Source organism: Spodoptera frugiperda, chromosome 7, assembly GCF_023101765.2.
Source record: "Spodoptera frugiperda isolate SF20-4 chromosome 7, AGI-APGP_CSIRO_Sfru_2.0, whole genome shotgun sequence".
NCBI classification, from domain to species: Eukaryota; Metazoa; Arthropoda; class Insecta; order Lepidoptera; family Noctuidae; genus Spodoptera; species Spodoptera frugiperda.
In genome coordinates this window covers 7,998,049-8,014,099 of record NC_064218.1, presented here as the reverse complement: position 1 = coordinate 8,014,099, position 16,051 = coordinate 7,998,049, and the positions used below count along the sequence as shown (strand labels likewise).

The 16,051-nt window shown below is 36.0% G+C and overlaps 1 protein-coding gene across 10 annotated transcripts in view; it reads left to right on the top strand.

The window, feature by feature from the left end:
• The first annotated feature begins 1,122 nt into the window (after positions 1-1,122).
• LOC118266375 (potassium/sodium hyperpolarization-activated cyclic nucleotide-gated channel 2) overlaps positions 1,123-16,051 on the top strand; it is a 297,834-nt gene continuing 282,905 nt past the window's right edge. For 5 of the 10 annotated variants that reach the window (XM_050694804.1, XM_050694802.1, XM_050694803.1 and 2 more), the window contains exon 1: positions 1,123-1,282. The gene's annotated coding sequence lies outside the window, so the exon portion shown is untranslated. Of the gene's footprint in view, positions 1,501-16,051 lie in introns of all 10 variants that reach the window. The other 5 variants (XM_050694807.1, XM_050694799.1, XM_050694800.1 and 2 more) reach the window with 5 other exon arrangements.

Here is a 16,051-nt window from a genome sequence, read left to right as displayed (position 1 = left end):
CTTCTATTTCTTTGTGTTTAGCAATACTTAGAAGTCTTTGTTGTTCAGTATTTTCCTCTTGAAACGTCCAATAGATATTAGTTCAGGATTTAGTTTCATATATCCCGTGTCTATCCTAGGGTTTTGTTCCTTATCATAGCTGCTATTACACATAGGTAAAATATACATACATAATTCAGACTAAAAACACTAATTTGTGGATCAAACTAAGAATTTTTCTGTGCGGATATTGAATCCGCGAGACAATCGGACGTCCAGAATTTGCGCCTACCGTGCAATCATGGCTAAATAGAGTGTGGTTATAAGCTCATTGTCTTCTATCCTACGTTTTGTTTTGTTAAAAAAATTGTTAAAACGTGCGATTAAGAACTTTAGTAATTGAATAATTTCAGTTTTCAGTTGAAACTTTCAAAGAGAAGAAGATACTCAACCAAATCTAGAGCAACTTGACGTTAGTAACAGTTAACTTGCAACTAGTGGAAAAAGTAAAACGTTCTTAAGCAGAATGGTGCAAATACTATTACTTCCACACAATTACGCTATAACAGGGGTACTGCGATCACTGAGCCGTTGGCAAGCGCTGTAATTAGCCAATATTCACTTAACGAGCGCTCATTGTAGCCAGCTATTAGGATCGCCATGTTCCGCCCAACCCTGTTAAAGCCTTAAACTGCATTCAAATATAACAACCATAACAAGACAAGATTAATCCTCTTTGAAAAGCACATCCAAATAGTTTAGCATATTGTAGTATTGCTGTATCACGAATCCAAATGTAGTGTCCAACATAAACACAAATAGCTAAACGTTCCATTAATAGTAACTATTTATATACGCTATTACCCCGCACAGTACATAGACGCGCTGAAGTAAATAATACCCTACTTAAAGTGTAGATTACCGAGCTCGAATAAAGCGATACGTTTGCATATTCAACGACAATAAAGACTGGTCTAGACCGCCTAACAATGCCTAGTTCTTCAAGCACTTGTATGTAAATTGTCACGAGTTAATAAGCCGGTGTACACAGGATGAATAATTGCAAGAAATCTCAGCTCCATAATCTCTAAACCCAAGTATAGGTGAGGTTTATTAGGCGCGCTTTTAAAGCGTGAGTCGCACGTGAAGGCTGTTTAATCGCGTCTGGGTGGAAGGCGGCGGCGGCCCCGCGTGGCTCGGTGGCGCGGGGCGGCGCCCGACCCGCCGCCAGTCGCGCCACAAGCCCCGGAGGGGCTGCACGTGTCCTCGCTCCCGCCGACCGACTTATGTAACCATCCGCACGGTGAGTCCGCAGCCTCCGTGCCCCTTCCTCCCCGACATCGACCCCGCGACTCGAACCCACGCGCTCTGTCACACGGCCGCCCTCCGCGGAGCGAGCCACCGCGCGACTGATAACCCTCGGATACTCTCGTACGTTGTGCTTAACCGTCAGCTGAGAGGTGACATAATCGATGCAGTAAGTACCGGTGTCCGGTGAGTGCGAGTATTCGCGGAATGCAGGTGCGTTATGTAACGGGAGTCTCGCGGGTCTGACTCCGCCGGCCGCTCGGAACACAACGTTTACGCGGCAGGATGTGACGCTGTTAAGGCACCGCTTCTCGGAAGATCGTCGCTCGCATGCCTCGCTAATGACACTCGTTATCACGAACGATCTCTCGACTCAAACGCTTTCGACAATCACGTGGAAATCGTTTTGGCCATATCTCCTCTCACATTATATCAAACAATCGCTGGAAATTATGTGTTAACCGGCTACGTAGGTACTCGTGCTTAAATAGGCACGATCTCGACTTCCTCAGGTAGAAGTATAATAAGAACGTGAGTGAAGAGGTTGGTATGGAGCCGCCTAATTGGAAGGTTGGAGCCACATAAAAACTCCATTCAATCGTGGAAAATTTGTAGCCGGGATAAGCGTGCTATATCTGCTGATTTATGGAATACACATTCTATGGAATCAATATTAGTTAATGGTGACGTTATTGGAGGGCCAACACATTATATTTGACCCTTTTCAAATTGATATTGAAAGAAGTTGGCTGAATGGTCCCCAATCGTAATATCGTTAACAAGGACTCTATAACCATTATAGTCAACGAGTTACAAATATTGTATAAAAAGCTCGTCCGTGGAATATTTGGAAATCGCTAGGATCCTGATATTTTCTTGAGAGAGCGTCGTTTGAGACAAAAACTCTGTCAAGTAGGTGACCATTTATCATGATATTGCTGGTGACATTTGGGCAAAAGTGTTTTATCTAAAGACCTTTTATTGTGGATAAGTTTTTCGGAGAGATTATGTATATTTTTATTGTTATAATATACCACAAATAATGTACATATACATATACCTAGTCTTTGTGTTCAGACGTTTCCATTAATTATTACAAAAGTCTGCCTTTAGACAGAAAAGCCCTAATTCACTATGTTTTCGTATCGGTCTGTTTACTTTCTTCACGCCATTACCTATATTTGTTGTCGTCATAAAACGGATCAATCAAGTTGTCAAGGTAATATCCGTCACCCACCAGTTATGTATAAAAGTATTGGAACAATTTCTTTTGTTATATATCTACGTCTTATTTATAGAGTTGGAAAGTGATTGATAACAATAAATACAAAACTTTTCATTCATTCATTAATTCACTCTGTATTTCAAAATGTTTGCAGATGGAACGAAGCATTTTAATGAAGTTCCATTTAATGACATTAGTTTAAAAAAGGAATTCTAAATGCCCGCGAAAAGTAACGCGATTTTAATTCGCAGACAAAGACTACAGACATTTTTTTTTATCAAATCATTCAGGTAATAAATAATGCCAAATTTAAAAATAGAAATAACAAAAGATTATTTTAAATCTTAACGATCATAACATCGGTATTGGAAAAGTTTTCGATTATTAAAACGAAGATTATGAAATCGTTTTAGAAAATTGAATTTGGCCACGGCGCTTCTAAAAAGATACCGTAATGGATATTAGATTCAACTTGTATATTTCTTAATATTTAGCCCGCTGGCGGCCGCGCTCATTTTTAAATATTTAATTTCAATGTAGGTACGAATGAGATTCTTATATGTGACGAAATTTTGATACGTAAAACAATTATTTACGAACGTAAAAACTAAACACTATAAAGTCTGTTATTTATTTTAACTTTTTAGCTGAAAGTAGTCAACATTCTTTTTTTAAAAAGCTTAAATGGCCAATATACTTTTCAAGTTCAAAAACTATTTTTTTCCCATCTTTAATGACGGCCCAATACGGCCGAATCCGTTTCACGCTGCTTCGGGCGCACAAAAATCATTCTACTGTGAAATTTAATTGAAATTGGCTTTAATTGAAGCAACTATTAGCTGCCAAATTCCAATAAACGACCGATCATACGTCATGGCGGAATTGTGGGCGGTCAGCAATGTGTAACCATTTATGAAACTTAAAATCTTATACTTCTGATATTTTTATGAACGCCTAGTAATTGTAATATAACTAAATTAAAATTATTTAGGGCGTATCATATAATTAATTTATAATCCTAGACTCTATCTGCGGGTTACCGGGGCTCCGGCTTGAAAAGTAGGAGTAGGAACGGGGTGGTTTTTAGTCGGTAAGAGTCTGACTCTCCCGCTGGATGTCCCATTGGACGATCGCACTCCTCAAAAAAAGACGTCTAAGATTTTAGTAAGTTCATTATAAAGCATAGTCATCATAGCTGTCTCTAAATAAAAAAACGTCCAAGAGACGGATACTGCTTTGGTGCACATTTTTGTGGTTTTAAATATCAGCTAACCAAAATAAATGAATTTAAACTGGTACCTAATTGTGAATATTATAAAAACACTACCAAATTATTGACAAATGCATAAATCAAGTGACCAAAATGCCGTACCACCAAAAATAGATTGCTAAAAATAATTTACTGCACAAAAATATTCGTCGTCGTTTTATTAGTCGTTTAAGAAAATATGAACCCAATTACTAACACAATAAAGCTAAAAATAAAATATTAGCCAGTTTATTAGGCGAGTCAGTGAACTGAAAAATGTCCTGTGTTAGATATTTATGCGCATTTGTTATTGTTTTGATAGAAGGAAAACAGTTTCTATACTTGGCAAGGTAACAGCTATTTACGGTAAGAAAACGTAAACATGAAAAGTTGTACTTTTCTTTGGCTTCGAATTGGATCTCTGCTTTCAAATCAAAACTAAGGTATTTTTGTATTTCGATAAAATAAATGTCAGAGCTTTGGTATTACGTACCTATATACCAATGTGGCAATATTTCATCATGATTTTGGTGTAAGAGTTAGCAAAACATGTCTACGGTCTTCAATATGGAAGCCAACATACATTTAATTCTATTTCAGGTTATACAGAGTAGGTATAATTACGAAAAAAGCTCGCAAATCAGTACTAATGAGCCTTGGCTTAAATCGTAACAGCTCTAACATCTCATCATGATCAATATTCTAAGCCAGGCAACAATCTAGTAATGGCGTATAACGCTACCTACAGCAGCGTTGTGGATGCCCACATTATTTCTTTTGATGATAAAACGGCTCGCAATTTATACTAAAATTCCTTCTCAAATTTTCTAAAGCACGGGTTTCACGCAAAAATAAAAACAAAACTCTGTTCCACATTTAAATATCGCGGCAAAAATATGCGGTAATAATGCTTGGGACACAAAAGCAAGGACGGGCACAGACAATAATTATTAAACAGTCAAGAGATCAAGTTCTTTATACAAAACACTTCTTTTTTTAAAAAACTGGATCCGATCGTGTGAAGTGTGCATAATCTGTGCATTGTTTATTCTGCTCTCTGACTAACAAGGTCAAGATTTTTTCAATAATTATGAATAAAGTTGTTTGGATTTATGACGTAATATAAAAGGCAGTGAGTTTAGTATTATGTCGGTACAATTACGTGGACATTTAACTACATATATTATCGCGAGGACAATCCGCTATTAGATGGCTCATGTTTAGTGATGGACGTGATAATATCAGCTTTGGAATAACAGTCGTTTGTTGTTGTGTTATAGTTATCTATTTAGCTATGTTATGTTATGAATAATGCATGATTTACTTGTTTTTTAAATATTTTTGGATGATTAATTGTGTTAATTACGATATATAGTACTTATTAATCTTTTTAAACACGATTTTCCAAGCACTTTATCCGCGTTGCTGTTGACAAAAAATTAAAACCTAATTCCAAACCTTTTTTAATCATAATAATAAATAACTGCCAATTGTTAAATACAAATATGCGTAGAAATGTATTTGCACCCACGCCTAGACTTTGATTCGTTTTATCTTTTAAGTATTGTTACCTTAATAATATATATATTTTTTCATGATCTAATGGACGGACTAAATAGATTTTAAAATTTCATACCCCGTCATCATCCCTATTATCTAAAAGTGTAAATAAGGTGCACAATAATAACAACAAGATTTGATTACAAAGATTGATAGAATAGACGTGAAACAAAGGGAAGGGAGACACGGACGAATCTGTCATCATTTGCCGAGGCGCACAAAACATTTTGCAACCATTCCTTCCTGGCCATTAAGCAGATTTTCCGGTAAATTATTTCGAATCAATATTGTCGTGTACATCATGTTCCTCCGTCTAAATCAATCGAGTATTATTTACAGAGTGTTTATTTCATTATTTGTTGGGAGTGTTTAACGGACCGTGTCGGTGATTTTATTTATTTATTTATTAAGTCCAATCTTTAAGACAATCTTAAAAAAAAGGGAAACCACAGTTAGTGTATGCTCTGTATGTTGATGTATATTTTTTATTAAACACGCCTGTAAACGAGCAGACGCATCACCTGATGGTAAGCAATCGCCGCCGCCCATGGACACTTGAAACACCAGAGGCGTTACAAGTGCATTGCCGGCTTTTTGGGGGTTAGGAATTTATGGGTTGTTTGTCTTTTTAGGTAGGTTGTTTACTATATTCATGGAAATCCGATCCATGATGAAATTATTTTAGTTTAGATAATTATGCAGGAATGTGTTTGGCGTTTTTAAAAACGCATTGTTTGAGGTGCCTCGTTGATCGAGTGGTCTTAAGTGTGATTGCCGACTAGGGGTCTCGGGCGTTATTCTCGGGTCGGGCAAAGTATTACCTACGTAGTAGCCATTTTTTGGGTCTTCGAAAATTTCTGAGTAGCACGGAGTCTGGAATTGTGCGCAGTATATGGCAATAGGTTCACCCCTATTATTTGGGACTTATCACACAAATGGTGAAAAGTGGGTGTACATTGCACCCCTGCCTACCCCTTCGGGGATAAAAAAGGCGTGACGTTGAGTTTTAGGTATTTTCCATATGAAATTGTAAAAGATTTGTAAATGTTGCCTACATAAAACCTTTATTGTTTTGTATTTCAAAAAGTACCTAGGTACGTCACTGATATCTAGGTACCTAGTTGTTATAATATCAATTATACTTGGTATTAGAATTCACCACATTTTAGCGATTTCATTCTTAGGACTATTATTTTGTGAACTAATTGTATATTAATTGTTATTACTGAGGAAATACTAAGGCTTTTAATAGAAGTAAGCGGTTTAGGAAGACGGAGAATTTTGCTCTAATAACGAAACGCAGTTTGCCGTTTTCATTTAATTTCACCTAATGAAAAATTATTTTGAGCTTATTTAGTTAGTAAATTCTGCAGTAGGCAGGTAATCTCATTATTTTAGGTATTTAATTTTATATTTGTAGTCCTATATTACACTGCTTAAGTTATATTCATTTTGTGTACAAGCGACCAACTGAGTCATAAGCCCCTAGTGTGGCTTGAAACTAGTCGAGTTACATTGTCAAATAGTAACGTAAGTAAGCCGTTAAACATAATTAATTTAGTACGTTTATATTTTTTGACGGGGAAAAATCATCCAACGACTTCTCCCGCCTTGGATGAGGCGGGAGGGTATCAGACTCTTACTGACTAAAAACCACCCCGTTCCTTCTCCTGCTTTGAGCCAGAGCCCCGGTAACCTGTTACGTTGTCCGCAGCTCCGGATCGGTAGTACGTCTCATGAGACTTAATACACGGTATTGTTCGTTTAAAAAACAATATTAACGTCATTGTATTTACACTTTACGATTTGAGTTTAACTTCAAGCTATTGAAAGTTTTCCTTTCATTATGTACAACATGAACTAACTTACCTGCTTCATTGGCGTTCCATTCAATGACTTTTAGAACATAAACTATGAGAATAAAACCTATTTCATTCCAGACTTTATGGTCCAAAGTTTATTTTTCCTGTTTAAACGTTCCATTTTTAAAAGAGGCTGAATCGATATTGGCTTTGCTTTGCCGGAGTATAAAAGTGCATTCTTTTAGTTTTAATTTATGCAAGCAATGGAGACAATAATGTTGCAAAGGTATGACTGCACTGACTGCACTGGGGGCACAGTGGCTGGGCAAACGACTTCTCTGTCCAACGTGTCGCGGTTTCGATTATCCGACGATACAATTTTTGTGTGATCCATATTAATTGCTGTTTCGGGTGTGTTAAAATATAATTATGTTTAAGAAAACTTAGGGCAAAAGTTTACAAAAAGAAACCGCAGTAATTCGCACTATCAAAAAATATAATAATATCTTTATAAACTAGAGAAGCTTTTCAAATAACACGTACCTATTAAGTACTAGTATCAGTTATAATTACGCTAATCATATAAACAGTAATTACTTCGCTCCGACATCCCAAGGCTATGGAAAGTTTCGTTAAATATGAAACAACGGAGCGTCGTTAAAATACTTCTACTTACTCCTTCGTTAACGTTAACAAAAAATGTTAACGTATGTTATGCATGTTATTTCTTCTAATTACACATTACGTTTGTTGAATTTCTTTGTATTTTGTTTTGATTACTTTTTACATAACATTTACTTAAGTTGGCGTTACGCGATCGATTTCTTTTAAAACAGTGGTTTACAACCCGTGGTCCGTCGACCTCCAATAGTCCGTAAAAGCTTTAAAAGCAAAGTCTTGCATATAGGTTCACCCTCTATTACATGGGACTTATAACACAAATGGTGAAAAGTGGGTGTACATTGTATAGCGGCATTACATGTCGTAATGAACACCTCTGCCTACCCCTTCGGGGATAAAAGGCGTGACGTTGCTTTTTAATTAGCATATGGTCCGCGAAATAAAAATGATACACAAGACAACCCCTAATCAAAATAAAATTATTGGTTAAAGCTCAAATACAATTTATGTCACAATCTGATAGGATCAACTGATTTCAATAATCAAAAGGTAAAAGTTTTTTTAAGAGAATGATCTTACGACTCTGGAGAAAATCTTATGTGGCACCACATGAAAAAGTAATAGTAATAGTGGTTCAAGGCCTAACAAAAAACACTATTACATAACAAAGATTTGAAATTCGTAATATTTTTCTAAATAATCGCTTTAATAGCTTTGTCATATCACTTTCTAGAGCGTATAATCCTTACCTAGTGAAAAGCGATATCTATTGACTCTTTCTTAATTGTAAATGGCGGGTCGATATAATCTGTTGACTTTGTTAATGTCAACGTCCATGATTGGCTGAATTAGATACGACTAATCTCGTAACCGAGACACATAGGTAGGTGAGCCATCGTATTATTTTATTTTCTAAGACATTCTAAGCCCTTAATTCAATAATATAAAAGAAAGAAAGAAAATAGATTTATTTGGTACAACAACACCAGGCATAAACAGTACACGTCACATAAAATAAAATAAAAAAAAAAGAACAATAAAAATAAAATGTGGATATAGACAAACGTTTTAAAAAACAAAAAGTCTAAAAAATATTGTTTTGTGCCTGACGCTTGCAACAAAAAGGTCTAGTTCAGCATGAATACCAGATATCTAGTGTCTGACGCTGATTTTCAACTGAACCTGTAGCTGTAACGCAACAGACGTAAATCAGTATCAAAGCGCATTATAATGTCTGTAAATATAAAGGTAATAACAAAGTCACATATTTTATTATTTAACAAATTAAAATTAAAATAGTGAAGAAATACATTCATCTTTTGTTTAACTGTGATTTATCATCATATCATATCATTCTAATTTCAAATTTTGCCGCCACTCAATATCATGTAGCACACTGAGTTATGGCGCTACAAAATCTAACTACAGTGTCAAAGAGTTATAGAACATAAGACGTCTTTGTAAGGTAATAAATCATTTTCCGCCCAAAGTGTCAGTAATGTCGAGGCTTGTATACGAGCATTTTGGCACAAAAGCGTGACGACAAAAGCCTACTCGCGTCCCATTCAAGCCGATGACAGTCGTGGCAAATATTCTCAATTCAAACGTTTTGATATCGGATGCGTTCGATCATTAAATATATTCGTCATGGTTTTATATGGAGTCGGTTAGAATGAACGATGTTTTCATTCGTGTTCCAATTTTAATATTTTGTCAATAGAGCAATAAAAAATTCGCTGGTTTTTAAAAAGTAAACGTTTATGTGTTACATCAGCGTTTATAATACTGGCTGTAGGTAATCGGTTTGTTGTTGTTTTGTGGGAAAGCAATTTCCAATTTTCGGCCAGCATTTATCCAAGAACGAGGTATCATATCAGTTATACTACAGATATTTATTTTGACTCAAGCGGTGCACGTGGTTTGGAGTTGAGCCAATTCGGTTAGTGTTGATACCGCGTGGAATCCAGTGCGCTCCATTAGGGTAGATGAGCATAAACATATTGATTCAATATATACCTGATCCGATGTTGTGAGACTAACCTCGGGGTTTAAGAGCATTTTTTTTATAATTTGGAAATAATAATAAAAATGGAGAGTAAAGATACCCCATTCTATTTCAATAAACTGTCATTTGGACCACTGCATTGCATTTAGAAACACGCCAAAATGATCCCATTGTGCGTCAACGATTTGACAGGAATACACAAAAGAATCAATTCGGTTTTGAAATTAAAAAGCCGCCTTTGGATACGCCACGAAAATGGCAACACAAAACCAATTCAAAGCTGATCTAACTCCGAAACGACATAACGTGTACCTTATAATTTTATACAAGGTACGGATTGTTCGAGGTAATACGATTTCCCTTTTATTTCACAAAATGGACACAAACAGACGATTTCCGGGATGATATTCTGAGAATGTGAACCAATTTCCATGTTTCTGTGCACGAAGGTTGTGAGGTTGAGCAGCGGGTATTAAGGCACTTAGTGGCCTCGCCTCCGGGCCCGACGTGGATTGATTTTGCCCACTCGGCGTGTTTGTGTGCACTACGCATTACACCAACTCACTGGAAATGCCCCCGAGAATGCCGAGATAATTCACAGAACAGCTCGCTTTAAACACTCACTTTGTTGTAAAGTTTACAAAAGAGATTATTTTTCGTGTCGAACAAACTCCCTAGATATTAAACGCGTAGTCAAAGGCAAATGTTACATTCGTTACGCTAGAAGGGACAGCGAGCGACTGAACCCAGAGTTCCGACATTAACCAGGGAAATAGTGGTTTTATGCTGACGACCAGAAAATTACGCCGGAGCCAGATTTAAAATTGGAACCCGCAAATATTCAGCCACGGCCAGAATTTTGGCGTAAAACCGAAGTAGCCGCTAGTTTATTATTTCGCAGCCGTTGGTATACGAAACTCATTTTAAAATCATTTGTCTGGTCGTCGCCGCTACAAGTCCCTGTGGCAGTTTCTTGCCCAAGTAAAACCAGTGAGATTGTGTTTAGTTTACTTGTATAAACTTGGTTTACCAAGGATTCTCCTTACACGGCTACAACTTTGAAATTTAAACTCCGACGGTTTCAACTTTCTAAGTTTCGAGTATACAGGCTTACGCTGTTACAAGTATGCTAATTTTCTATTCTATTCAAATTTTAGGCTTACAAAAATTAAACCTTAAACAACGAATCACAATTATAATTTGCAAAAATCCCTTTGTCCTCGAAGCTAAATATTTGTCACTTGTAATTTTCCTTCATTGTTGTTTTTAGGAAAAATAATAAAAGTTTTCTAGTCCAATCCGTTTTTTAATTTTTCGGGTTAAATTTTCACGAGATTTTACTTGGGACTCTGTCCCTAGCACTTCCAGGAGTATGACCCTCCGTGTTCACCTTCCCTGCCAATTTGGCGAGGCTCGTCCCTCGTTACGGCCAGTAGCAACCGATGTTCCTCTTGTTATTACCACGTTTTTACTACGCACTGTTATTTCGCCCTGTTTTGCTCTAAGTACACAAAGACAAAAACTCTACGAACTGGTTTTGACATTATAATTTATGTTTCTATGAAATACTGATCCAGTTTTTGTTTCTTCAGTTGATTTCAGTGTAATACTAAATACATAATAATATTCAAATTGTTCCAACAATATAATCTTTCATTGAATTTCCAGTGCGGATTTTCCTTTCATTTTATTTCATCGAACTAAAGTGGCTCTTTCGAAAAGAAAGAACTACTCATATAAGAAAACGATAGACCTTTACGTTGAGTTTTTGTTGGGTACAAAAGGGTATTGAAATGTTGTTAGGCAAACAGGCTTTGGGTCTACATACCCAAGTGAATTGTGATCACTGACTACGTTTGCGGAAGGTGGTCGTACGTTATCTGGGAATGAGCGAATAAATTATCCTTATGGTGACATAAGCGCTATGGTGGCCGAGCCGGATGGAGTTGGCGTCAAAAGGTCATTGGCAAACCCGATCTTTGAGATTGGGTCCGATAATGTGGGATATTTATTTGTGTGATACCTACTGATACTTTGTGCATTGTTCACTGGCTTTTGTTCCAGAAGTGGTTTGATTTAGGGCCTTAGTTTTTGGTGATTATCATTTATTATATGTACTTTTTGCTACATAATATCTAAAAGATAAATCTTTCTGATTGCTTCTGATTGTTTTGATCGGTACAAATGATTAATGATAAATTGTTAGAAAAATTAAGAGGTCTCTATATAGATTGACAAGACCCTATACAGACTAACGTAATGTTACCAATACTAACAAAATTAAACAATATTCCGTAACTATGGAGACGGAAATCTAACCGTATATAAAAATTGATGATTCCATTGTTCCCTTTGCTATAATATTTCTCATTGACCTCGTCGGACGGAGACCCAAACAAATGATAAAAAGTTAGTACTTACGTACCTAGTATTACTCGTATTGTTCGTTATTTTACTGTCATTTTTATACAGAATTTTCTCGAAGGAGCGCGTTTGTATAAAATGATTGATGAAGTCTTATTTCACGTCGCCAGCGGCCCGAGGGTTGTTCTATTTTTTTTAATAAGTTGTTGATAGTGAAGTACCGGTCCCTTTTTTTCCTTTGTAATCGGGAAATTATTGAGAAAATTATATTATAGAAAATTGAGTATTAGGTGAGATTTTTTTTTGAGGGTTGATAATCAGCCAATGCTTTCTTTCGCCTTGGGTGAGGCTAGAGGGAGTCTCAGACTCTTACTGACTAAAAACCACCCTGTTGCTGCTCCTGCTCTTCGAGCCGGAGGCCCGGTAATGTTTTGGGTAGTCCGTAGATCCTGGATCCTCGTCCCTTACAATATATGAGATTAATACACAGTCTACATAATAAGTGTTTAGTTTCCTCTACCTCTGCTGATCTATACTTCTGCTTTCAATTTTTCAAAATAATATTTATATTTGAAATACCCCAATAAATATCGTTGCTTTCGTGTTTAAAAATAAAATCAGTACACCGTAAACAGAATATAACACATTTATTGCACTTTAATACTCACCACTGTTGAGGTAATAATGTGAGCTAAGTAATAAACTAAGTGGATTAACATTCGTTACGACCTGGATACATTGAGAATAATATCTTCCACTCGTGCTACGTCGTAAAAGCTCCCAGTATAATTTCCTTCTCGTTCCTATGAAAAATGTTCAAATACTCAAAAGAGATTTAATTTTAAGTCACTGTTCCGACTCCGAACTGTCTCTGACACTTTATATTCAGTATGAAATCATATGAATACTATATTTTGTTAAACGTATGTAGGTACGTCGTGTTTTACTTTGACTACATTATTAGTTGAATAATCTCTAAATTAAATGTCAAAGTCAAAGTCAAAATTATTTATTTCAATTAGACCGAGAAGGCACTTTTGAATGGGTATGGACTTGCAATTTTATATAATACAATTTAGTCTGGAATGCACTATGCAACTACAATAGTTGTACAGTGTATCTGAACTTCATAATACTACGTATATTTAAACCTTTAATAACCTACCTCTTCGGTAAATAAGTCTATGGTATTCCTCCCATTAAAACTGGCCGTAAACATTTTCCTGTTCGAAATACAAAACATTGATTCCATCACCTGACATTACTAAGGCTTTGGCAGAGGAAATGTTCACACATAAACAGGTTTTATTCAAAATACCGTTGTTAACGTGTTATAACATATGGTTGGTGTTATTTTGTTCATTCTTAATGGCATTGGTGCAGAATTTAATGCTCATTGTATAACGTGTCGGGCCAACGACTTCGCGAATAACGTCTTTAAAATTTATGAGTTTTTTTTTCGTGATGCATAAAGCCGAGTCGACACATGCGGGCTGTTAGATCCGCGGTCTGTGCTTAACCTGTTTAATTGTATAAATTATTTTATTTGTAATAAAACGTATTGTTTTATTGAGTAATATATAACAATAATATTATGTTTGTTTTTACGTCAGCGTGCAGATATAAGGTTTTTAATAATGCCTTATTTACTTTCTTTTTACTTGTTATTGTTGTTACACATAGATTGTTACTGATTAAACTCGTCTAATAGCCCTAAAATTATACCTACTTTACGATGTAACATATTTATAATTCCACCTTAAGAAAAACTTTACTACTATTTCATATACTACCTAATTAAGAAATGTATTTACATTACATAATAAAATCTACAATGAGAGCGGTCACCGGTGATCGCCTGGTTGGCAGCAAGATTAAATTAAATAATTTAACGAGTATTTAGATAGATATATTTATGTAGATACGTTTGTTACACACATGTGGATCAACTCACTTAAAATTCTTAAAATTACCAAGTAAGTATGCTTAACAAAGCATACTTAGTTATTTGAGTCACTCCAAACATTAATTATCTACTGAAAAAAAAAATGTAAACAGGTGTACCAACCTAACAAAGTAAGTACTTACAAAAGGGTAAAGGAACTTGTATGTATGAACAAAATAAAAAAATCCTTTCACATTCCCTAGGAGTCAAGCAGGTCGCGTAGGTTACCAACCTGCTTTTACTCGCGTATTTTTTTTATAACTTTTTTTTCTTTGACACTCTGTAATGTGGCCAACGTATGGTGGTTCTATATTTGAAATGGCACGTTTTATTACTGTGTTGTTTACATGTGTGCCTTTATATTTACGTATAGAAAGTGTTATGTTTTCGTATGTGTGTGTGTCACTGATGTCTTTCTAAACGGCTGGACTAATTGCGATGTATTTTTAATAGACGATAAATCACTTGTCTTTCGGTACATAATAGAAAAATCACTGTGTATCGCGTAGATCTGAGTTTCGACAGACAAAGGGGTTGAAGAAAAATAAGCTGTTCAGCAAACTTATCCACTTTAAATATTAAACTAACAACATTTCCCATAGGAACCTCGTTTACGAGCGTCTCCTGGGAGCGAGTGTAGTACAATAATACTTTGTACGGCTTCATATCAAGCTATACATAACCAGTATAAGCTGACCCTTTGAATGTGGGGAACGATCATACAAAGCAGGACCATGATAAACTGGTTGTGTATTGTTCGATGGGTAGTTGTGTGCGGTTGTTAGCAAGGGCGGGGAGTCGCATGGCTAAACGTTTTCCGGTACACCGCTTTTTGTGACTACGGTCTTTTCTAGATCTTTATATACCTGTGGTGCAGCTATGTATATTTTCTATATTCATTCTCAGACGTGCTTTTCCTTCAGTGTTATGTAGCTATGCTACGAAGATGTGATAGCCAAGCTGTGAAACTGTATGACTGTTTCCACTGAGACTAAACTATGTAGCTGTGCGAGGAAGATGCGTAGGTCAAGTATGCAATGTATCAATAGTTGTAAAGCCATCCACAACAAGCATTTTTCCATTTTTTTTTTTTTTTAGGGGGAAACTCATCCACTCTTTTCTTCCGCCTAGGGCGAGGTAAGATGGAGTGTCAGACTCTTACTGACTAAAAACCACCCCGTTCCTTCTTCATCAGCTGGAGTCTTATTAACCTGTTACGTAATCCGCAGTCCGCAGCTATGGAACCCATTAATCATGTTATTCTTCTGAACACAAATCTTAATACCAAGTCGACATGTTTTTCGTATCATTTAAAATTATTTCTGTTAAAACAAGTTGTAATATACCAAAGTGCTCCAAATTAAAGAAAAAATACCTATGAGACTAAAATAGAGAGATCTATATTTAATTTTAACCTGCGTGTAAACGGGTTAGGATGCGTGTTACTAATTATATGTAGCTGCAGGCATTTAACACCTACATCTAGACCTTTTTTTAAACCGGTCTGAGAACCTGACTGGCTAGCTTTGCAAAAGTATGCACTATGCTCGATCTTTGGTTTGCAGATTTTTTTAGTCAATTCTTACTGCCGTCATTTTAGAGCCGTCATTTTAGAAAATTGTAAAGTGGTTCCTAATGGCAATTTTGAAAAAAGCACTCATTAACTCGTTTTTCTTGACACATGAATCGAGCTCACAACGTGTTTCATGTTGCATTGCAGCCCGTTCTCCAGCCAGTGTCAACATTGTATTAAAAAAAAATACATAGTATTTTATTAAATATATTTTTTAGAAGTTAATTATGAACACTGGTTGTAGAACTCAGTTCAAAGTTCAAAATCCAGACATTTGTTAAAGAGCAGCAATGCTCTTGAATTTTTCACGCCTTATCGATTTCCAATTAGTCTGATGCTGGTTCAAATAAACTTCACAACTAGTAACGATTTCAATTCTAGCTTGTATGTCTGCCTAATTAAGGTTCAAGTTGCCATGCA